The following is a 16,923-nucleotide window of genomic DNA, read 5'->3' on the forward strand; positions in this document are numbered from 1 at the left end:
GTCATTATTTTTATATTTAAGTATTTATAAAATGATAAAACCATTTTCTTTCTTTGTGCAACACTGCCACCTCCTGGCTACATGTGGTTACTACAGGAGTGTTTCATCCCAGACAGATAATTACAGATGACACATTGTGAGACAATCTGAGCTAAACTAAAATATTTAAGGTCTAGAATATCAGAATGAAAAACCAGGTTCAGGTGATTTTAATTGAACCTCTAGGTAAATGTGTTTGCAGGGAGAGTCACATGTTCTTAATAAAGTACAGACAATAACATAAAACATACACAGGTAAAAGTGCACAGATTGTAATTGTTAAATGTGATGGTCACTTCCTGTCAGCTCCTGTGCTCTGCCTCTGGTCACATGACTTCCTCTGATTATAAAAATGATATTTTTTCTGCAGGTTGAACAAACATCAGTGAGAGTTTTAGATGATTCTCAGTCAAAGGTCTTTAGATTACCATAAATAAGAATAACAGTGACCATCAGCGGCATCATGAGCAGCTGTAAACCTCTGACTGAACTGGTCCACATTTCTTCTTCTGCTGCTCACATTTATCAGAGAGAGTTTCAGGCCACATGTTCACAAACACATCTGGCTCTGAGAGACGTAAGAATGCAGCTTCACAGCACGAGCTCGAGATAGGACCAGGAAACTAAAACCAGTTTCAATTCCCCGTTATGATTTTATCTTCCCTCGATCGAGAAAACAAGAAAATGGAGATTAAAGGATTCCTGTGCTGCACGCTGTGCTGCGCTCGTTTTGTCCAGAGGTTTTGTTACGTGTGGTCAATGATTAAAAGGAAAACACCTCTTTTTAAAAGAACAAATAACTTCAATTGGCAGTTTGATTTTTTTACTCCCTCGGTTATGGCTGCAGCTTTCTCGGTGTTAAGGTCTAAATTAGTGACACGCCCCCTGCACACATGATGATGATTTTTCAGAGATATTTATGGTCTTGGTCTTGTCTCGGAGCATTCTGGTCCTGGGTTTGTCTTGGTCTTGACTACAACACTATCGTCACAGCCAACCCGCGTCCTCAGGTGCCGGTCGAAATGAAAAAATAAACAAACCATGTCACGCAGAGAATGACTGTGGTGTTATTTTATGAGTGAACGACAGAACAGGACTTCCTCAGGGCCTGAACCATGTTCCCTGTAACCTGAGCTCTGCAGTGTGTCTGTGTGTGTGTCAGTGTGCAGACGGAGCAGGTCACTGTATCGATCCGATCACTGACGCTACATTATATCCAAAATGACCTCCTCGACCTTTAGACATGCAGAAGGTCACACAGGGCTGTGTGTGTGTGTGTGTGTGTGTGTGTGTGTGTGTGTGTGTGTGTGTGTGTGTGTGTGTGTGTGTGTGTGTGTGTGTGTGTGTGTGTGTGTGTGTGTGTGTGTGTGTGTGTGTGTGTGTGTGTGTGTGTGTGTGTGTGTGTGTGTGTGTGTGTGTGTGTGTGTGTGTGAGAAATGCAAATGTGGCTCCATAAACACGTTTCAATCCTACTAATGCGCTCAGCGACTCGACTCCCCGGGGACTCGTTTTTATGGAAAACAACTTCTGAGAGGGAGAGACGCAGAGATTACAGTCGGTGCTGACACGGATTCTGTTTCTGCTCCACACACACACAGAGTCATAGTGGGAGTTTCGGGTCTCTTTCTGTGTTGTAAAACTTTACGGCAACTCTGGAGGCCCCGTTGTCGTGGTAACCGGTTATACGAGCTTGGGGTGTAGATGGGTTGTGTTCCCGTGTGTGTGTGTGTGTGTGTGTGGGCAAGTCTTCTTCTGTTTATAATTATGGGCGGTGTGTGTGTGTGTGTGTGTGTGTGTTGGAGACAAAGAGAGAAAGAAATCACTGTAATGTCATTTTCGAGAGCAGATGTCTCCACTCTCCAAAGCTTGTTATCCCCACACACACACACACACAGTTTTACAGTAGGGTCCTGTAAACCGGGCCCCTCTTTCTCTCTCACTCTCTTTGGGAACTTCAACATCAGCCAAACACTCAAAGTGAGAGACAAAAGAATGAACTCAGTCAAAACCTAAATGTCATATTTTTAACAGTTTTTAAACTTTTGTTGTTTTAATAATCACCTGGAGGGAATCGTTCATATGGTTCCTTAAAATACTTGCTTTCCCTCCAGGTCATGAACTCGACCTCTCGTATCAGTCGAGTGTTTTGTGTTTTAACACCTCACACGTACTCGAGTCTATTTGTCACCCAGAGAACGCCTCGGTGTGGTTTGAATGAGCGGTCGTTTACACACAGATTAGTCTCATTATCCACTAAGTGACATGAGAAAAGTATTAGAGGCTCATCTGGACTCCACGTGTGCTCGTCTAAACGCTGCAGATCTCTGCAGCTCATTTTATTATCTCAAGACCATCTGAGCGTCACGTGCAGATTCAAGTCATTTCACTCCTCGGAGGACGTGTGGGATATTTTTTTGGCATCGGCTTCTTCCAGGAAATCAGGAAATAGTCAGATCCCGGGCTGGTGTAGTCGTGATCAGTTAGCAATGTAATGATCGTGTTAATGATTAAGAAACATTTCTATAAACATGATTGATGAAATATTAAGAGGGAGGATCACATTAGACTGTAAACAACTCACAGTGGGAAATACTAGAGATCATATCAGATGGATTTAACTTCTCAGCGACTGTGACATTTTGTAGATGTGCAGCTTCAGTTAAAACACAAAACTACGGTGGCCTGGAAGTGCAAACCAAAACTACAAAGTGAGAAACAATTGATTGAGCTGTCGATTAGTTTGTTTGGAAGTAAAGACTGAAATGTTTTATTCTGAGTTTATGATGAGTGAATGATGTGTGGTCTGTTTTGTTGAACCCACTTGAGACCGTTAACACGCCGCCTTTCCATCAAAACAAATGAATTGACGTCTCGCTCAATCATTTCCCGGTCACTTCCGGCATTTGGTAAATTCCCTTTCCGGTGAGATTCTGTGGATTGTAAATGTGCTTGGGGATGGGTAAAATTGTCTCTGCGTTCCTGAGTGTTTCACATCTTGTTAATTTGTTTTTTAAACTGTCAAAATGTCTCCAGCTTTGTGAAAGTATTTTATGCTTTGTAATTTTGGTTTGCACTTCCAGGCCACCGTAGTTCTGCTTGTTCACACACGTGCTGCACGAGCAGAGTCGACACTTTGTGCAGAAACATGGCGGACAGTAAAGATCAGATGAAGGAAACATTTGATTCCTTTTCTCCTTGACGCTCTACACCTAAACGTCAGAGTTCAGGTGTTTCAGGGACGAGGACTCACTCCTCCTCTAGGTCACTTCAAACTTTTAAATGTTCCTTTTTTCTGTTTTAAGATACAGCTAGCTTTAAGACATCTTTTATTTGTGCATTTAAAAGTAGAAGAATGTTTCAAAAAGCAGATTTAAAACTTGTCACCTCTGCTGCTCATGTTTGTAAATGCTGCAGCTGCTCAGTCACTCAGGATGTTTGATAGAGAAACAGCGCCCCCTGGTGGCAGAACGTGTGTACGGCAGCGTCCATGTTGCAGTCAGTCTGTTTCTGGTTGGAGCATGTTGTCTGATTTTATTATTTTACTCCTCCTGTGGAGTCTTTAGTTAGATCCAGAGCTGCGTGTATTTATGACATTTATTAAAGATCTGACTTTAGATTATTTAATTAAAGCTTAACTTCCTGTTCGATGTGTAACCTTCACTTTGTGCTGCAGTGAGTCTTCCTGCAGCTTTGTTTCATTTTTCACAGATTTATTCAATTATGACTCATCTTTGATTCCTCTTTTGGTTTTTAGTCCACAAACACAAATTTAGATTTTTATTTTTAAATATAAATGTTTCTGCACAATGAAATACATTCTGACTTCTATTTTGGTTTAGTGAAGAAGACGGTTTATAATCTGTCCTCACAGTCCTCCTTCTATACGGATTAAAATATAACTAACAGGATATTAATAATACTGCGCGCGCGCACACACACACACGTTGCTTATTTTTGTCACTTTATCTCATAACTGGTCACTTATTACGTTTCAATGTCCTGTATAGTTCAGTGAATAGTTTGGGTCTTAATTGGTGTATATTTTATCTCTTATATCTCTTAAAACATTCTACCTTTATTTGTATCTTTATTTTATTCATCTCTATTCTTATTTTATTTGTACTCATGCTTCTTCTTCTCTTTTATTCCTGCAACACTTGAATTTCCCCTCAGGGCATCAATAAAGGGTTATCTTATTTTATGAATAGTGCACTTCCTGACGCTGAGCTCGCGATGTCGATTTTAACAAATAAAACTGAAGATAAGTTTAAAGTTTGATTTGATATTGAAAAGTTTAAACCAGTCCAACATGTCTGTCAGGTTTCACAGCGCGTGCTCCTGCAGCATCTCAAACATCCGTTGTGTGTTTTTAAGAAGTTAGTCAGACCGGTTAATTGTGGAATTCTTGGAGGTTCCTTTGACAAAGAGCTTTAAATATAAAGACAGAAATATAATTTAGCTTTTAAGAAAAGAGTGTACCTTACATGCAGGGTTTATACTTTAAGTTTTTTAATTTCTTGTGCAAGTGAATGTTCTCATCTGCGGGTGGACATAAAGAGTTAATTGGAAGCTGTATTTATTTCCTGTAGTCTCGGAGAACAATTCTTCACGCTCGTTTAGTTTGATTCTATTAAAATGATTTCATCGTGTTTCTCTGACATTAAGTCTGAGCTCGTGCTGCTTCTTTGGAGTCTTTGAAGACTTGATTTCCCCCCAAAGTGACATCATGTTTTACCCTCTCAGTCTGCAGAAAACGACTTCACAGAGACTCCGCGTCGTTAGGGGGACGTCGGGTTCTGGTCTGAGGGGGCATTCCTCAGCAGGCTGCAGCTCTCCACTTCTTAATTGGATGCAGGTTCGGACTCCCAGCGGCTCCTCCTCGGCCTCCTGCCCGCCTGCAGGCTCCGGAGCGCGGCGTGCTTCTCATTTGAAGAGGCTGTGAAATATGGACAGAGTGAGCTGTAAGGGGAGACGAGTTCGCCCATTGTAAATAAAAAAAAAAGAAAAGAATGGCGGACTGAAGGAGTCAGAGCTCGAGGGCGTGGCTTGTCCGTGAACCTCAGACTGCCATTGGCCGCGTAACAGGAAGCGTTGACAATCAAAGTCTGTCTCTACCCCCATCAACACAAAATATGCCCCCCCCCCCCACTCCCCTCTTCCTAACTCATGTAATGTCACAGCACAAACACACACTCGTACACTCCACAGTGCGCACGCATCTCCGTTAACTCCCCAAAGACTGCACGTTCTCACCGCCGCTCCGGTAACCTTCAAAAATAACGTGAGCGAGGAGCAACAGCACGAGCTACACCCCCAAGTGTCACCTCGACGTCAGCCCAGCCAGGTGTGCACGAGACAGGAAGGCAGACATCGGTACCGGATGGAGCTCCGCGAGTCCAAAACACCGAGCAGGATGAGCGTCACGCACGTGTTGACTGCTCAGAGACCCCCCCCTTCTCCCCTCCTCCTCCTTTATCTACGTCACTCAGGCACCGAACCGGTATCTGGGTCCAGCCGTGCACGTGCAGGCTTCAGCACCACCGATGTGTCGTTCTGTCCTTTAACCCTTCGTGAGTCCAGCAGGAGGGAGGATCTGGATCCATGCAGGTGGAGGTGATCGACATGCAGCGCAGGTGTCATCTCTGTGCAACCGGTGGATCCCCTCGCGCCATCACCGGAGCTCCATTCTCCTCCTGGATCGGGAGGACCAGAAACTGAAGGGAGTCGAGGCGGAGGAGGAGGAAGAGGAGAGCCGCTGCTGCTACTGCAAGGAGACAGACGAGAGGAGGAAAAACAGGATGGAGGAAAGAAAGATGTCATTCTGTTCTGCTCAGAAACACTCCGAGTTGCAGCAGCGCGAGGAGGAGGAGGAGGAAGAGGAGGACGGTCTGATCCGGGGAGAGCGGACCGTTACACCGGGACTGCAGAATAACAGGTATGAAAGAGAGAAGGACAGGATGTGCAAAGAGGAGAGAATTGAAGGAAGGAAAGATCACCGGAAGAGGATGGAAGCTAAAGTTAGAAAGAGAAAAAGATGGACGTGATGGAGAGACAAATAATGAAGAAGGAAAGGGGAGGAGCAACACATGGAGGTGGACACGATGCAGCCGAAGAAGAAGCAGCAGACAGTCTGAAGGGGAGAGAGAAGGTGACTCAGTGCGTGTCGTCCTCCCCCTGTCTCTCTTGATTTGGTTTTATGGCGGAGTCATTTAGTTTCTCTTCTTCTCTCTCTGAAATGAATTTATTGCTCCAGTTGAATTGCTCTCTTCCTGCCGTGAGTCCAGCAGCCGGACAGGATGCTGAACTTTACAATCCCTCCTGTCTTTCTCTCCGCTTCATGCACAACACACTGAAGGGAAAGTATTCAAATCAAAACCTTTATTTATCCGCGAGGAACTTACAGGCCTGCATGTAGAGGTTTAGAGGTAAACATAAAGAATGATGAAGTCAGGGAATAACACGACGCTTACAGAAAAAGCGTTTTATTATAGGAGAAATAAATCAATAAAAGAGATCAAGAGCAGCTACAGGCCTCACACACACACACACACACACACACACACACACACACACACACACACACACACACACACACACACACACACACAGAGAGAGAGAGACTCACTCGACCTTCTGTCTCGTTATATCTGCTGATGAGAATTAGTTTTTAATCGAATCTTTTTAAAATGTAATATTTCTCCTAACACACACACACACACACACACGTGTTTATCTAGTTGAAGCTTCAGGATAGAAACTATTAAGTAATAATCTTTCCAACGAGGTAACAACGTCTCAATATAATTTATTTCCCGACTGAAAAATACAGTTTGTTTTCTGTTCTTGATAAATTAAATTGTATTTATTTGAGTTAAATTAAATTTTAGTTGAGGACTGTTTTCAATTAAAAAAACGGAAAAGGCGGATTTAAAAATAGTAAAGGTCGCAGGATATTTATAAACCATGAGGAGGCTGAGGAGAGGGAAATTCTGCACACAACTTTTATATGTTTTCATTTTGAAGCTGCTCTGAAAAAAAAAAACCCCGTCATGATATATTTGAGTGTTTTTGTCATGAAGCAGAATTTCCCTCCTGAAGTATCAATGTGTACAAACCTCCACAGGCCCGATCTCACTGAGTGTCACACAATCCTCACAGCAGAGTGTGTCATCTTTTTATTTCTGCACTCTTTGGTTTTTAAAACCTCCGAGCTGCGTCCAGCAGAGCCGAGCCGCCATGTTGAATTCGTGTTTTCTCTGCGGGATGAAGAGAGTCCTCGTAAATTGTAAATATGAAGCCGCAGGTTTCTGTCTGCAAAGAGATTATGCACAGAAACGTGGAGAGATGTTTGATATATTATATATATATATATATATGAGGGGGGAGGGGGGGATATAAAGACGAGTTTGACTGCAGAGATCTGTCATCATTTTAAAGACGATGCCTGAAGCTGCTTCTCTCTGCAGAGTCTGACCTCTGTCAAAAAGAGCTGCCTCTTTATTAAAGTCAAAAATAAACCCACGTGATCCTGCAGCCCTCGCGCTCAGAGGATGTCCAGAGAGGCCGTTAATACTTTAAAATATTTTACGACGTTTTTGTCTCTTTAATGTAGATACTCTTTTTTTGAATCTGTCCATGCATCACTCCTCTGTTCTCATCACTCAGCATCTGTGTGGACTGTTCCTTTGGATTTGTGTTGAAATGTTTCATAACATACTGATGATTTTTATAAATGCTGATGACACTGATCCGTCAAATCTGACGTCATAGTAAACTGCAGTTACATGTTGATAGTTTATTATAATAATTATTACAAAACGAGCTCTGATGTGGCTTCGGTCAGTAATTATTGTTTGAAACAATTTCTGCAGCTTCACGTTTTTCATTTTTCGATTTAAAGTTAATTCTTAAATATGTAAACCAAATATTGTAACGTCATCAGGATTATTTTATATTATTATTTATTGAATGCAAGATGGACTGATGGAGGTTTCTTTATAAAACAACTCAAACACATTTTAAATAAATGTATTCAGAATTTAATTTTACACTTCGGCACCACAGGAAACTTTCAGTTAATCCATACCGGATATGATTTAAAAATATGAACGAGCTCGTGCGTTTCATTTTTTAATCCCAGGGACAGCACATGCAAATTAGTTATTAGCTAACTCTGGTGATATTACATTTAATTGTGCGCTGCCTCTGAAAATAAACAATAAATAAATGTAATATGTTAGTCGAGAATTAAAATAAAATATATTTCGTTAAAATCATTTTGGTGCAGTTTTACGAAAACACAAAAACAGTGAGAAACAAATTTACTGAATGTGTAAAAAAAAATATTCTATCTTAATATTGAACAAATAATCATCATAAAATGTAGTGTTCATGTGTGTGTGTGCGGGATTGTTTACGTTTTTTATGTTTTCATAACCTCTTTTACACGTGGCATATTAAATACAAATTATTTATTCTTTGTCTGTTGGCTAAAGAGGAAAACACATCCTTCGTTCTGATGTCTTTTTTTTTTATTATAAAGATAAATTTGCCTGATATAGAAACCAGAATCTGAGCGCGCTCTCCTCTCCGTCCTCTCCAGGTGAACCCTCTCTGAAGCTCCGCGCTGCAGGCTGCTCACTGCCCGGCTGAAGGGCTCTGCGTGTCGGCTTCGACCGACAGGAAGAGGCGCCGAGCTGCGGAGTCACGCACCTGACCCGACAGCGCCGATCTCACCGCGACCTTCAGGTAAGAAATCTGTTTCGAGGATGAAGATGAGGAAGGAGCCACGCGACGTCACCAAGGTAACCGATGGGCTCATGCAGACCGGAAACAGAGGATGAACTTTAACACACACACACACACACACACACACACACACACACACACACACACACACACACACTGCTGTGCTGCTGACCTGAGATGGTCGGTGGATCAAAGACCAGATTAAATAAATTATGACGTCATCAAACACGTGCACGTATGGCCTCAGGTCTGATATTGTTTTATTAACGGGACGTCAAAGTGTCACAGGCCTCATGACGGCACACATGCTTCTCCTGCAGGCGCGCGCGGCACCCTTCACGAGTCGCGCCGTGACGTTTTCCTAGTTTCTGTCCACATTGTGATCCCCGTGTTGTAAAATCAAACTGAACTTTGCACTCACACGGAGGTGTGACGATCACCTGCAAGGGAGGAGTGACGTCACAACAAAGCGGCAGACTTCAGAGGAGAGGAAAGAGAGGATATTTTTACTCTGAAGGACACTTCACTTACTCAGAGACATTTCCTCACCTTGCTCCTCTAGCATGCAGCAGCGTGTCCTTCTGTCTTCATCTCATGGTGAGTCTGACTTTTCGTTTCTTTGTCAAATTTAAATGATGTGATTATAAAAGTCACAGATTTGCTCATTTTGTTTTATTTTCATCACTTTAATTATGATTCTCCTGATTCCTGTGTGTCTGTACCACAGTTTATGAACGCATCAAACTCAAAGAATGTTTATTTACTTTAAATATTTAATTGTCTGATTATTTTAAACAGAAACTTCTTTAAATCCACATCATGCTTCAGTGTTTTTATATCTGCAGGACTTTTTTCTCTTATTCTCTGAAGAAGTTTTTAAAGTTAAGATAAGATAAACTCTGTGACAATAAAAAAAAACACATGCACCTGCTGAGTCAGCTGATTAAAAACACAGATTCTAAAGTTTACACCTTTAAAGTATGACTTTAACTCCACCCACCTAAAATAACATTAAAGCTTATTTGTAAAGATTTAGTGCTTAAACTTTTTATTTCTGTTACTGAAGTCCTTTTCATCACGAGGCTGCAGAAGTTTACTTTAAGCTCTTTACCTGATCAGGGAATATTTACATATTTATGTGTGTTCATGTGTTCACAAAGGTTTCTTACAACATGTATAAAAATATTTAAATTCCCCTCCTGGAGGAGAAACCGTGAGAGCTGCTCAACCTGAACCTTATTAGTGAAACGTTGAAAATGTTAACCTCTGCCTATGGTGGCTTGTGAGGGTCAAACTCGTGCTTTTCAGGATTCTGAATCCATGTGCGTTAAAAAATCGCTTTATTTGTTGATTCCAGTTAGAAAACACGACGACACATTTATGAACACAATTAGTTCCCAGATTCCCTCACTACAGAAACGTTTTTAAAAGTTTTAATAAAGTAAAGATATATTCTGTGCATAGAAACATAAAGATCCCGTTATGGCCAGATGTTACAGAGTCAAAGTTAAATGATTCTAAACGATATGGACGCTGCTCAGCTGCTCAGCACTGACGTTCAAGAGACACGCCGTCTGGTCCTGGAGGCGGAGTCTCTCTGTTCTTCTTCTCTCATTTTAAACAAAGTCAGCGCTCTTCTTCTGAGGAAGTAAAGAGAGAGAACAAACAAATTAAAGTTCTTATTAAATGAATCTGCCAGCTTAAAGAAAGACAGATAAGACAGTTCAGAGTCTTTGACTTTACTTCCACTTAAATAAAGAGGAAAACACAATTTAGCTATTTCATGAAGTCTAACAACGGGGCGGTGGATAGCCTCATGTACGGAGTCTGTAGTCCTCATCGCTGTGACCATGGGTTCAAATCTGACCTCGACCTCTTTGCTGCATATCTCACCCCCCCCCGTCTCTCTCTCCTCCCAACACTTCCTGTCTCTCTTTTTCCAGCTGTCCCATCTCTTAAAGGCAAAAGGACCAAAAAATTACTTCAATGAAATAAACAATTCTCTCCTTCTACATACCGCTCAGATGTTAAAATCATTCTTTAAATAATTCCAACAACGGAAAAAAACGTCTGAGAAATAAATAAAAACAGGAAACAAAGTCAACAAATCAAACCCCGGAGATGAAGACGTAGTTTTTAAGATATTTCCTGTATTATCTAAATCAGAGGTTCTCAACTTGTCTCCCCTCAGGACTCACCACCAACTCCTTCAGGAAAAATTTTACTCAAATTTCTGATATTTTTTAAACCAATCAGATTCATCTAATGAGAAACAGACCAGTTTGGCCCTCAGATGGTACGAACCATTTGACAGAACAAAACCAATGTGTTTTTTTGTTTCCAGTCAAAAGTTCACAACCCGCTGAAAACAACTCTGTGACCCACTTTTGGGTCCCGACCCACAAGTTGAGAACCACTGATCTAAAGTATTCAAGGACAGAACTCTAAAATATTTAAATTGTCCTCTTCTTGTTTTTTATGTCTGCAGACGTTTCAGGCGAAGCTCTCCTCCAGCGGCGTCGGCTGAACGGACTCGTCTGAAACGTTGAAGGAGTTAATTAGATGTTTTGAGGATTCTTCCCCCGTAGAAGTTTCTGATGGTGAGCGTGTGTTTGGATTTCCTCTGAGTTTATTAATGAAGATGTCGAACACGAGCACGCTCTTTCCTCGCCGTGTTAAATACTCGTTTATGATTCATGTGAAAGTGACCTCGCTGACGTGGTGTCGTTTGGTCTGTGAGAAACGTGTCGCTGGATTCTACTGATGTTGTGTTTCCTGTGAGAGATCTGTGACTTCTATTTCTGACTTTAATGAGTTCTACTTCCTGTTCGATTTCAGCTGCACACACGAGAGATGCAGATGGTGCAGGACGTTAAGATGCTTTCATTTTGTTTTTTTTTCAAACTTCACGAGATCTTCAACATCCTGCAGAGGATGGTGTCAGGGGCACTAATATCCCCGTACCTCTTTATAATAACTTTGTTTTATTCCAAGCTACTTTACAGCAAAAAAAAAAAAAACAGCAAAGCAACCGACAGCTTTGACTCAGCCGTTGAACAAAGTGAATATAGAAACATGAGGAAATGAATAAATCAAGTGAAGAGGAGTTAAAGATTTAGAGGTCGCTGCACCCTCGTCGTTGTGTCTCTGCAGGTTTTAAAAGACGGTTTTTGAAAAGTGCCCTCGGTTCTGAGATCGCCCAATGAGCAGATTCCTCTCTTCAGAATCAGAATCAGAATCGGGGTTTATTTACACATACAAGGAATTTGACTTGGTGTATTGGTGCTAAACAATTAACAAGGAAATAAAGCAGAACTATCAACAACTTAAATTATACAGAAGAAGAAGATATTACAATATTTAAAATAGAATTTATAAATGTAAAAAAATAAAAAACACAAAATGTACAAAAGGTGTAATGAATGAGCTGTGCAGTACTTAAAGCTTTGATGAGATGCTGGAGGGCGTGATAGTGACAGTCGGGTTATTGAGCCGTGCTGCAGGTCGGGAATCTGAAAATGACGGTCCAGGACAGTCCCTGTTCCTCAGCCTGAGCCCCCCCCCCCCCCTGTCTTATCTCAGGCTGAACACACACACACACACACACACACACACACACTCTGTGAGCGGGTGTGTTGCATGAGAAGCGACCCACAGGGCTTCTCTTCTGCAGCTTTGATCAGGAACACATGGCTGAACTTCCTCTGCTGCTGCAGCCAGCTGCTGTTGGTCTGTGAGGAGAGGAGAGGAGGAAAGAGAGGAGAGGAGAAAAGAGAGCGACGACTGTGGAGAGAAAATAGAGCAAATACACAAGGAGAGGAAACAGAGGAAGAAAGGAAAGGTGGAGGGAAGAGTCGTAAAAACAGAGCGGAGGGAGAGCTGCATCGGTTCCCGGGCTGCAGGACTTCAGGCGCCATGTTGAGAGGAACAGTTCTTCAGCGCCATGCTGCCTCGTCTCTGTCTCCCTCCTCTCCCCATCTGTCTCTCTCTCTCCCACCTTCACTTTTTTACCACGGGGGTAATTGACCAACTCGTTTATTGGCGGCTGGAGGAAGTGGAGGAGGCATTTGTAGCAGCCGTGTATATGACTGCATGGCGTGGTTTTACAACCGCCTTATTGCCCCTTATCGCCTCTTAGCGGTCAACAAAAGACACCAAAGGATGCTCTGCACCTCCTGCTCTCTTTGTCCTCCTTCCTGTCTGTCTCTTTCTCCTTCAATCATCAACTCTGTCTCCGAGGCAGACCTGTGAATCCTCTTTCAGTGTTTTATTTATGTTTTTATTTTTCTGCTTCACTTTTACTCCCAACATATGAACCCAAATATATCTGCACTTTCTGCTCGTTCAGCATCCTTTCTTTCTCATCCATTATCTTTATTTTGCATCACCGCATGACAAACAGACGTTGAGCCAAAGTGTTTGGTGAAGGCGACGTGAGCGACGGGGAGAACTTGGAGCCACACGGATGAAAGAGAAAACCAACATGGCCGACGTACGACGAGCAGCAGATTCAGAGCAGAGAGAGCAAAGTGGACGTTCATTGTTTTTACTGTGTTGTTACTCGATTTGAAGTTAGAAGGGTTTCAGTTTAATCGTCTCTAAATACGAGCCGAGCTTCAGACAGCTGATCGTCCTTCAGAGACACTTCTCACTCGGACGCTGCAACACTTTCTGCAGGAAGTTGAAACACTTGTTCTACTTTTCCGTCTTTTTGAGCGATGTGTGTTCTCCTGCAGCGTCTGGACACTAAATAGATTCTCATTCAGTCTTTTTATTTCTCAGAGATGATCGTCTATGAAACCGTCCCCTGACACGCTTCATAAAACACTCTCTCTCTCTCTCTCTAACACACCGGCTGCCCTCAGGTCGTCTCTGCATCCTCACACACGTCTTTCTGTTTCAGATGCACGGGAAGCTCCGGAGACTTTTTCCAAACTTCTTTTCTCATCAGGCTCACACAGTGGGAGCTTCATTAAGGCGAGCAGAGAGCCGGTGCTGAAGGGATTTCACTTGTTACTGCTGATTTAGTGCGTCTCTGTGACCTCCTGCTGCTGGATCCAGTCACACACACACACACACACTCACATCGTTTGATTAGAACCAGAGGACGGCAGTGCGTCCGGCTCCGCATCTGTCACATAAAAAACCTGAACTGAGTTATTATACATGTGTGACTTTTAAACTGTAATTCAATTAAGGTGGATTTACATTCCTAATCTTTGAGGTGACTCCCGACTGATATAAAAAAAACAGTCGCTCACTTTTGATGCATTTTTTATTTATTTAAGAAAGACAAAAAGAAGAAAATACAAAAAAAAACATGGGACATAAAAACATTTGACAACAAGCATTTCCTATTCTTTTCTCTTTTCTTTTTTTCTTCTCTCCCCCCCATGCTGCCAATACAAAGTCCATATGTAAGGTAGTAACTGTACAGGGAATGATAGTACTATTTAATACATAAAAAACAAAGCCAAAAATAATGATGATAATAAAGAGAAAAAAAAAAAAAAATTAAAACTGTCGGCTCACTTTTTTAAAAACTCTGAAAAGCAGAAAAAGTAAAAACCGATCAGAGGTGATGAAACATTGAGACCCTGGAAAATCTGAGACAGAATCAAATCTGGAGGAGGAATGTGTCGTTTGAGACATTTATGGTCGCGTTTATTTCTACAAACATGTAAAACATTCACACACGCCTTCCACATAAAGGTCGAGAAGAGAAGACAGAAATACTTTGTTTTAGAGTTTTAATGGGCTGTGTCTTGTCATAGCGGCCTCCATGACAGATCATTGTTTTATTCATATTTCTATGTCTTTGTCCCCCCCCTCGCAGCTCGTTCCTCCAGCCTGAGCTGTGTGTGATGTAGGTAGTTTCAAGTTGTTGGGCTGAACGTCTTCAAATCACAGGAACCTGAAACTGTCTGAATCACACCAGCATCGACTCCCCGCAGACCGCTGACGGACCACTAACCCCCCCCCCCCCCCCCCCCCCCACGGCCGCCATATTGTGTCATGTAGCGAGTTAGAGGTCGATCTGAATCATTCTTCTTCACATTCTCTGACATGAATATGAAACACATGTTGTTTGAATACTTAATGTGAAGATGAAGACTTTGAGGTTTTCTCATGAAGAAGTCTGAGCGTCCTCTTTGTTTGCAGCGAGGTGCTTCAGATGTCTTCATTTGTTTTGTTTTGTTTTGGAAACATTCGTGTTGAAACGTCTTCATCTGAACGGAGCTTCAGGAAGTAAAGAGAGTTCTTTCTACATCAAAAAGAGAAACTAAAGAACTTAATTTATCGATGTAAGCATGAAGCAGCAAACAGACATTCATCAGAGCGTAACACCCACAAAAGTTATTTTAGAAGCTCTTCGAGCACAGTGGTTCAACTGGTGGGTCGGGACCAAAATGTGGGTCGCAGAGCTGTTTTTAGTGGGTCGCTGTGCCTGGAGGAAAAAAAACTCACGCCTATTCAGTGTTTTTTAAACATGTTCCATTTATTTTTTCTGTAATGTCTGAGATCCAAACTGTACAATTTCTCAATAAATCTGATTGGTTGGAAAGTATCTGAAATTTGGGTCACAATTTTCATGAGGGAGTTTTCGGTCCTAAAGCTAAGAAACACTGCTCTGGCATATGCAACATTTCCTCCTCTTCTTCCTCTTCTTCCTCTTCTTCCTCCTCTTTGGTGGAATGGGCCCCCTTTAAAATCGAATTGGTTACCCCAGGAGCCCAGAGGCGGGACGTTTCCAACAGGCTAACGGTCGTACTGAGACTCTTTATTTATACTTACGTTTTAATAAATATTTTACTCTTTCTATAAATATGTCAAAGGAAATCTTGCCATCAAAACGTTGGAGAGTTTGCATGAAATGTTCTGAATCCTTAAAGTTGAGACTTTACGCGTTTTTGTTTAAAGCTCGCTCGCTCTGCAGGCGGTCGAGTTTGTTTCTACTGATGATTCAAATTATCGACTTTAAGCGCGCCGCCTTGATTATATCGTTGTTTAATGGTAACTTAAAGTCATTAACTAATCTTCACTTCAGTCAGCTGCAACATTAACCAGGACGTTTAATTTGTAACATTTTAAACTCATTTTTGAGTTCTCAGTGGTTGTTTGTTTCTGCTCGTTTCTGATTCTTCCTGCAGATATCTGAGCTGCAGCCGCTCCACTCGAGAAGTCGACGTGTCTCTGTAAACTCTCTGAATGACTCGCAGCCCGGAGTTTAGTCTGCGTGTTTCAGACGCTCGAGGTTAAGAGTGTTTAAAAGTCGTTACCACTGAAGGAGAGTCCGTCTCTAAAATCAACTTTACTCGTGTGTGTGTGTGTGTGTGTGTGTGTGTGTGTGTGTGTGTGTGTGTGTGTGTGTGTGTGTGTGTGTGTGTGTGTGTGTGTGTGTGTGTGTGTGTGTGTGTGTGTGTGTGTGTGTGTGTGTGTGTGTGTGTGTGTGTGTGTGTGTGTGTGTGTGTGTGTGTTGGGTCGGGTCGTGCTCTGTGTGTGTGTGTGTGTGTTGGGTCGTGCTCTCTGTGTGTGTGTGTGTGTGTCTCTCTGTGTGTGTGTGTGTGTGTGTCGGGTCGTGCTCTGTGTGTGTGTGTGTGTGTGTGTGTCGGGTCGTGCTCTGTGTGTGTGTGTGTGTGTGTTTCGGGTCGTGCTCTCTGTGTGTGTGTGTGTTGGGTCGTGCTCTGTGTGTGTGTCTCTCTCTGTGTGTGTGTGTGTGTGTCGGGTCGTGTTCTGTGTGTGTGTGGGGGGGGTTGTGCTGTCTGTGTGTGTGTTGGGTCGTGCTCTGTGTGTGTGTGTCTCTGTGTGTGTTGGGTCGTGCTCTGTGTGTGTGTGTGTGTGTGTGTGTGTGTGTGTGTGTGTGTGTGTGTGTGTGTGTGTGTGTGTGTGTGTGTGTGTGTGTGTGTGTGTGTGTGTGTGTGTGTGTGTGTGTGTGTGTGTGTGTGAGATGATGAACTCTCTCTGTGTTCATTTTCAAACATAATATGTTTTATGAAGTTCAGTAAGCCGCGCTCGCGCTGTAAATCTGCCGCCTCTCGTCCTCGCGCGTGTCACCGGCGGAGGGCTTCTGGGTAATTTGCAGCGTGTTTAATAGCACATTAACATTTAGCAGCCACAGCTCAGTGTCTGGCTGCT

The 16,923-nt window shown here is 42.5% G+C and overlaps 2 long non-coding RNA genes across 4 annotated transcripts; one reads left to right on the top strand and one right to left on the bottom strand.

Annotated features, from left to right (window-relative positions):
* Positions 1-1,333: 1,333 nt before the first annotated feature.
* Positions 1,334-5,431, bottom strand: LOC136183022 (uncharacterized). Its single transcript, XR_010668871.1, has 2 exons — positions 5,293-5,431; positions 1,334-4,975 (listed from the first exon to the last, which is right to left on the bottom strand). It is a non-coding gene; the product is annotated as an uncharacterized lncRNA (long non-coding RNA).
* On the top strand, positions 5,003-14,287 carry LOC136183021 (uncharacterized). Of its 3 annotated transcripts, none has more exons than XR_010668869.1 (3): positions 5,003-6,195; positions 8,642-11,387; positions 13,190-14,287. It is a non-coding gene; the product is annotated as an uncharacterized lncRNA (long non-coding RNA). The 3 variants fall into 3 exon arrangements; XR_010668868.1 differs by having other exon boundaries at positions 5,003-6,187; XR_010668870.1 differs by having other exon boundaries at positions 5,003-5,974.
* Positions 14,288-16,923: the final 2,636 nt, after the last annotated feature.

Source organism: Labrus bergylta, chromosome 16 (genome assembly GCF_963930695.1).
Source record: "Labrus bergylta chromosome 16, fLabBer1.1, whole genome shotgun sequence".
Classification (NCBI taxonomy): domain Eukaryota; kingdom Metazoa; phylum Chordata; class Actinopteri; order Labriformes; family Labridae; genus Labrus; species Labrus bergylta.